This window comes from Charadrius vociferus, unplaced genomic scaffold (assembly GCF_000708025.1).
Source record: "Charadrius vociferus isolate BGI_N301 unplaced genomic scaffold, ASM70802v2 scaffold272, whole genome shotgun sequence".
NCBI classification, from domain to species: Eukaryota; Metazoa; Chordata; class Aves; order Charadriiformes; family Charadriidae; genus Charadrius; species Charadrius vociferus.
Genome location: NW_009647421.1, coordinates 2,036,889 through 2,044,772, shown reverse-complemented (window position 1 = coordinate 2,044,772; position 7,884 = coordinate 2,036,889).

The following is a 7,884-nucleotide window of genomic DNA, read 5'->3' as shown; positions in this document are numbered from 1 at the left end:
TGGTGTTTGCCCCCACAACATTGTGACGGTGTCTGGGTATCCCGGGGCGGAAGCGGGAGCCGGCTGCCTGGTGCTGGGTCTGGCAGCCGTCGGTGATGGCGAGCGTGGGCGCCCCGTCCTGCGCAGCAAGCGCCCGGGGGCAGCCCGGCCGCGGGGGGGAGGGGGGCACCGCGCCCCCTCAGACAAAATAAAAACGGGTGTGAGCAGGTTCACTTCTAAAGTTAGCCCCTTGACACTGCCTGGGCTCACTCACGATGCGCTGGCACTGCCTGCTCGCTGGAGGAGAAGTGGTACCACCCCCATGTTCAGGGACAGGAGGAGTGTGTCTTGAGTCTGGAATCCAGAGGAGATGTGTCAAGCGGCATCAACTAAAAGTGTGCATTTCTCTACACACGGGCAAAAATGCATTAACCTGCAGTTAGGCTGCGCAGGATGGGTTTTGCACCTGGATGAGGGTGTTTCCTGCGCGTGCTTAGGTGTTGCACCTTTAGTAGGTTCCCTTGAACTGCTTGACTTCAGCTGGGCTGACTGTGGTGGAACTGAGCTCTCTCAGAATACTGTGCACTGCAGATGTACTTGACTGGATGCTTCTGGTCAATTAACCCTTTTTATGAAGAATATGTATCTGTTGCATAGCATATGAATCTGCATGGTGCACAAAAATTAAAAAGGTATAAAAAGTTGATATTACAACTGTGATGCTGAGTACTTTATAGGATGTGTTTGAAAGCTTAGATACTGCACGCAAGTCCTTTTTCTATACTCTGACATGTTCAGAAACTTCATTCTTTCAGTGTCGTTCTTGATTTGCACTTGTCTGTGTACACAGTTAAGTGATATAGAGGAATGCTTTTTGATTAAAATTCTGTTACACTGTATCTAGAAAAAATAATGTCCGGTAGCAATAAAGAGTGCTGTCAGACTACTACTGTTCTCTCTTAATGCACAAATCATGACATACATGTACTTCATAGATGTAAATTTCATTTAGGAGAAGTATGCATATTTAAATTTGTGTAAGCAAATATATGTAATAAAATAAGTTTATTTGTAGCTGAGTCACACTTGCACAGAATTGATTTCCTGCTCTTTCTCATCCATTAAAGAAAGGAAAATGTCTGAAAAATGTTGTTCAGAAAAATCATTATTTCAAAGTTGTATTAAAATGCAGGATCAGGAAACTTCTGTGAAATATACCTTTTTTAATTTCCTTTGCCAGCTTGGTGAATTGCAATGCACTGTCGGTAGTGTGCAAAAGTTCTTGACAGATCAAAGCCTCATCAAAATAAGACATATTTATGAATTATTGCCTTGTTAAGCTTGCTGCTCCCGTGAGGATGTTTACTTCTGCAAAAGCAGTTTAGCATAGGAAATGAAAAATACTGACATGATGTGTTGGATTAATTCAGCAAATACTGTTATGGGCATTTGTAGCAAAAAGTTAAGATGGCATTGCTACCATTTTTACATAGGAATCTCCCTTATGGTCCATAGTACTTGTTGAGTTGTGTTTGTTTTTATTCTTGACCTCATAGGAAGTCTGGAATAAAACAAAAAGTGTTACTGTGCTCTACAGCAGTAGAGGCCAAAATCCCATTGTACTGAGGACAATACATTTGTAAGGCAGACAGTCCTTAGCTTGTGGTTTATGCTAGTATTTCTGAATAATATTTTGAACAAAGAAAATATGGGTAGCTAATTTGTTCTAATTAAATTAATCACTGATATGTTAATTATCCCCCTGCATTTTTATGGATAGGGCTGTAAGTCTGACAGTCTGCTGTGGAGTTATAATGATGCTTCAGCAGTCTTTTATCTATATGTTTAGTAGTGTGTTTGAACAGGTCCCAGAGGTCTGCTTTGCATTCATTTCAGTTGGCAAATGTGTTTAAAAACTTCAGTTAATACCTTGAAACAATGTTTGAGTTACAGAAACAACTTTGAATGTGGGATCAATATAGTTAAACCAAAACACTGGAGGAGGGGAATGCTAGCTACGCTCAGCGTTCTTTTCAGAGCATCTGTGGAGAAGTGATACTTTGAATGTCCTTAAAAGACACACTAACTTGAGCTTAGTGTGGTACTTCCCATCAGCGTTAGGAACTTCAGCTTCTTTGGTTTTGATAGCCTGAGCTTGAACAAAACATACTTAATGCTGCTTGTCACAGGAATATCCTGAAATGCTCCGAGTAATGCTGTATGCATTTAGTATTGGGGCACCTACTTGAGTTGTCAAAGTGTAAAATATAGTAGGTCTTGCAAGAACCTCAGTTCTCTTACAAGCCACGCCTGGCTGGCTGTTTTCTGGTGTTTGTGGAGCGGGGCTATAACTTATTTATATGGGAAATTGAGGTAATTATTAATGATCTTTTAGTAATGAGTGGAATACTCTGCAAGGATGACATGGCCATGTAAGTTGCTAAATGCTCATGTGTCCCAGCAGGAGAAAGTGTTTAGAAATTCTGCTGCCAATTGTGTTAATCATTCTGAATGGTTTTAAAACAGCGTTTCGAATTTGATTAATTTTAAGTGTGATATTTTGATACAGCATTTCAGGTAACCAAATATGTGACTATGGAAGCAGAGAGAATTCCAGCTGGCACATATGTGTGTGTCCTTCCATATGTGCTTACAGTTATTAAAATGTGACCTGAAAAATTTGCAGTTGTTCAGATGCTAAAATCCCCAGTGGTTTTTACATACTGCTGCAACATCATCAATATTTCTCTGCTAGATGCTAAGCAGAGAAAAGAAATTCCAAGGTGATCACTGATTTGCATATGAAATGATGCAACTACTTGATACTATAGAAAAGTAGAATACAGAAGATTTTGAGCAGTTCTGAGCCAGGAACCTGCAACAATATTTTTGAGGCCTAAAAATTGGCTCCTAGGTAATGGATCTGTAATATGTTTCCAAGATTGTAATAAGGTGCTCTAAGTGCAAAGTGGTTGTTTTTAAAAGGAGATGACAAAAAAAATAAAGTATTTTTACCCCACATAGTAAAATTGGTGCAATTTCATACAGCATATCAATTGTGTAACATTTTACAAATTTTTAAAAAAGAAAAAAATGTGTAAAAGTAACTGAGAAGTTGGAGAAATTGTGATTTATCTTCTAAGTTATGTGAAAGCAAGAAAATAGTGATTGGGAGTCACATTGTAGGTAGTATCTTACTCTACACACCAAGGCTTTGGGGAAAAAACACACAGACTTTTCCCCTCCACCCTAACATGGTTGTGTATGATTGTGATTCCAGCCCTGGAGCAGAATAAATATGTGAAATTCTGGAGAGTTAGGTTAGGGAAATGATCGTGGGGCTGGTAGGGACCTCAAACATTTACCCTGTCAGGCTTTTGCTCTCTCCCAACCCTTCCTTACAGTCATTCTTCAATAGATATTTGTTTGAATCCCTTTCTGTGAGCTGGATTGCTGATTTATATTCTTCAGCCTCCCCAGGCAATCTGTTTAAATGATGTGATATTCCTACTGGTAGAAACATTTCCCTTATGTCATTTCCATGTGTTGTTTCCAAGTGTCAGGGAAATCTTGCTTGCTGCCATTTAAGGGTGATCTTTTTTGAAGTATGGTACTTAAAACTGTATACAGAGTGCTAGATCTGATTTTAACAGCATCAATCAAGATAGAAGGGTTACTTTTCCTGTCTTGTAGCCTTCACTCTAATTTCACTCTAATACAGCTCCTTATGTTGCTGTTTTCCAAAACAGAGGTAAGTATTAACTTCTGTGTAACTTGTGGTCCTCTGTATTCCTCCACTGCCCTTCTGCTTAGCTGTACATTGCCAATTTGCCAATTATTCCCCCTTTGGTAATGTGCTCAGTAGTTTATTTCTACCTGACAATAATATCCTGCGCTTCTCTTTTTGAGAATGATCTTACTTTCTTCACAGGTATATCGTAATCATTTCACGTTGACTTTCTGAAATTTGAAAGTTCTGAAGGCCCAACTGACTTCAGGTGATCTCTCCTGTCCATCAGTTGCATCAGAGGCTTTTGTTGCCCTTGTATCCAAGATACAGAATTCTGCTTATGAAAGGAAAAGAAAGAGCTTAAAGCAGTGAGTCTTCTCTGTCCTTCAGGAAAAAAAAAATTGCTTCCGAAAAAATGACTTTCAGTACTTCTGGTAGTGTATAAGGATTCATTACCTGTTTTGGCTTAACTTTGCTTGAATAAGGACAGGTATGTAAGAGGAAAGACAACAATGCGAAAGTACATCTTTGGGCCTGATAGTTTGCTGAACTCTGGAGAATTGCTGGCTCGGTTCTACTGGCTCAGCTGTGCTAATGCAACTATCTACTGAGCTTTAAAAAACCCAGAGAGAATTAGACCCTCAAAGAAAGGGATTTGGTAAAGCTGAGTAAGCTCACTCAGTCCAATTTACAGCTTGACAGCCAACTATTGTAACCACAGCTGAAGCCGCATCAGAGCAAGCCAACCTAACTGGCTCGTTGGCTGAAGTGAACAGATGGCAGACATCTGCGTACAGGGATTCGGTGCACTTGTGTTGGTCAGAAGAGCCTGGATGAAGGAATAGGAACTGTGCAGGATCTTGAATTCTAGGAGGATGTCTAAGGATAGAAAGGAACTGTATCAAGGTGGTGGTTTGTAGCAACTCACCCATTCAGACACCTTTACGTGGAAGGTGGTGACTGGGTTCCACTTGTAAAGGGATTTCTGGACTTGAAGCAATTTCGGGTTTTTTTGACTTAACTGAATACTAGTTGCCCTGTGAATATATCTGATGCATTTCATTCAGAGCAACCATTTAGAACTTCCTGCACATACTTGAATTCACTGTTGTTTGTATGGTGTCAGCACCTCTTCCCTTTACAGTCTGGCAAAATTTTTTGTAATTTGGATAGAGTTGTGAATTGTTTGTGCTGATTATAGGAGGTCAGTAATTGAGATTAGCAATATGGAGACAAAGGCCAAAATGCTAATCAACTTTCTTTGTTTATCCTGCATGTTGACTAATGTTTTGAGAAATGCAGAAATTGAACTACTTGTATCTGTATGCCTTAATGGAGTGCAATATTTCAGAACCTCAGTTTTGCATTTATGGCACAAAATGCATAAAACCTGGATTTTGGGGTAATGGAAAATGGAAACTGTTTAGTATTGAAGTGGAAGGAAGCTCCCAGTGTATTTTGTTATTGCCCTTCAGTTGAGACCAGCTGGTCTCAACTCAGCCATGCTGGTCTCTTGCCTTCCACTCCTGATTTCTTACACCTGGGGACTGAGAGCTCCTGAGCTCTGTGGAAAGCATCCTTAAAGATCTGCCAGCTCTGTTCTGCTCCCTTGTCCCTGAGGGCAGTTTCCCGGGGGTCCTATTGACTGACTCCTTGAAGAGCTGGAATTTGGCTTTCCTAAACTTCAGGGTCCTGACTTTACTCTTCGCTTGACTCATGTCCCTCACTCGGGAATGGTTAGCTCTGGTTAGCTCACTTGCATTGGTGACCCACAGGTCCAGTAAAGTGTCCCCTTTGGTAGGACTGTCTATTACCTGACTTAAGAAATTATCTGTGCACTCCAGGAGTCTCTTGGATTGCCTGTAGCTCGCTCTGCAACTTTTCCAGCAGGTGTTGGGGTGGTGGAAGTCCCCGAGCAGGATGAGAGCTTGTGAGCGTGGTGCCTGCTGTAGCTGGAGTAAGAAGGCTTTGCCAATAGGCTCTGCTTGGTCAGGTAGCCTGTAGTAGACACCAACCCCAAGGTTCCCTTTGTTGCCTCAGTCTCTAATTCTTACCCATAGGCTTTCAACCTGCTCATGGCTACTCTTTGGAGACAGCTCTTCACACTCGATCCATTTCTTGCCACAGGGGGAAATGCCTCCGCCCCTCCTTCCTCTCCTGTCCCTTCTGAACAGCCTGTAGCCATTGATAGCTGCACTGCAGTCATGGGATTTGTCCCCGCAGGTTTCAGTAATGGCAAACAGGTTGTAGCTTTCTAGCAGCGCAGTGGCTTCCAGCTCCTCCTGTTTGTCACCCCTGCTGCATGCATTGCTGTAGAGGCATTTCAGCTGGGCTGTCGGCTGTGTCACCTTCTTAGAGGAACATTCCTTAATTCCTTTGAGGTATTTCACTGGTGTTTTGCAGTTGGCCCCTACTACCTCAGAAGCCTCTGCCTCACCTCTGTAATAGTCATAAGTGTGCTGCAGTGTAGCCAACATGTCACAGAGCAACAGGCTGCGGGCCCTCGCTAGCACCTGGTCCCTCTAATCTTGATGTGTTATCCCACAGCTTGTCACAGGTGAGCCTGATATTTTTCCCCTCTCCCTTCAAGTCTCGTTTAAATCTCTGTCAATGACCCCCACTGGCTTGTGAGCAAAAACCCTCTTGGCCCTTTCAGAAACATGAAACCCATCTGACACCAGGAGGCCTGGTGCTGTGTAGTCCATTCCTTTATCAAAACACCAAAATTGTGGTGGTGACACCAGCCACAGAGCCATGTATTAATAGACTGGACTTCTCTGTTTCTTCCCATGTTGTTGCCTGCAGCTGTGAGGAGAGACAAGAAAATAATCTGTGCTCCAGATTCCCTTTTGACTTCCCCCTTACCTCCAGATTTCTTTACCTTTTAAGCAGTGAATTTAGTTTGGAGTGACTTAACAAGCAAGTGTGAAGAGCCTAGCAGTGGTTTTGAAGTTCACAAAATATACATTTGTTGTGATTAATATTTTCATTAGCTCTCTAAACACTGTTAAATGCCGAATTATTTTTGTCATTAAAGTGTGCAAGGTGACAATAAGCACTTCCTTTATTCACAAAGGTGTTTGGATATGTTTAATTGCCTATGCTGTATTTCCGTAGTTAGGCCCACAGTGGAAAAAAAATCCCGATTCATGTTTGCTGAAAGGGTATTTGCATGGTTGAGATTCCAGAGACCGAAGCTGGTCAATCAGTTTGAAGGTGCAGCCATCTGCTGTTTCAGTCATTAACAAAATAATCGGTTTCTGCAATCTGAGAGGTTAAAAAAACCCAAACACTTTAAATGAAAATAAAAGTGAATTCAGTGGTAGACCAGCCTGCCAGCTTATCGAACTGGGACCACAGGCTAGTTTCAGCCTCAGGCAAAGAGAAGGAACTATACTAAGTAAAAACATTGACTTAGTGGAATCTATAGCTCAAAGAAAAGTGCAAAGTGACCTGGAAGGTTAATGAAAAAACAATAATTGATGCCTGAAAAATGAATCCCTGAAGCATATTCCATTTTTCAGAGTACATGTAGCTGAGCTGATACTTCTTATGGAAATAATCACTTCTGTGTTCTCAAGTATCCTAGAGAGCAGCCTAAAGTCATTGCTAACCAAATATTTTTGAAGAAGAAAATTTTGGATGAATAAATCTGATCCGTTAGCAAAACATTTAATTTTTGCTTATGATATGATGTACTGGTTTCAGCTGAGATAGAGTTAAATTTCTTTGTAGAACCTTGTATGGAACTATATTTTTGATTTTTATTTTTATTTTCTCAAAGCAGTGTTGATAACGTAGGGATGTTTTAGTCGCTGCTGAGCAGTGCTTGGAGAGCCAAGGCCACCTCTGCTTCACACACTGTCCCAGCAGCAAGGGGGCTGGGGGTGCACAAGAAGTTGGGAGGGGACACAAATGGGACAGACCACGTGGTGCATGCTGGGCCATAAAAGTGATGAGGGGGGAAAGGAGGTTTGCCAGGCTGCTTTTACTTTGGAACTGTCTTCGGCATCGGCTCGTTGCTGGTGAGCAATTAGGGTTTGGGTTGGGTTTGTTTTTTTATCATTCTTTTTCGTTGCTTTTGTTTCTTTCTCTCTTTATTTTATTACTTTTTAAAAAAAAATTTACACTGCTTTTATCTCAGCCCATGAATTTTCTCACTTGTACTCTTCCGA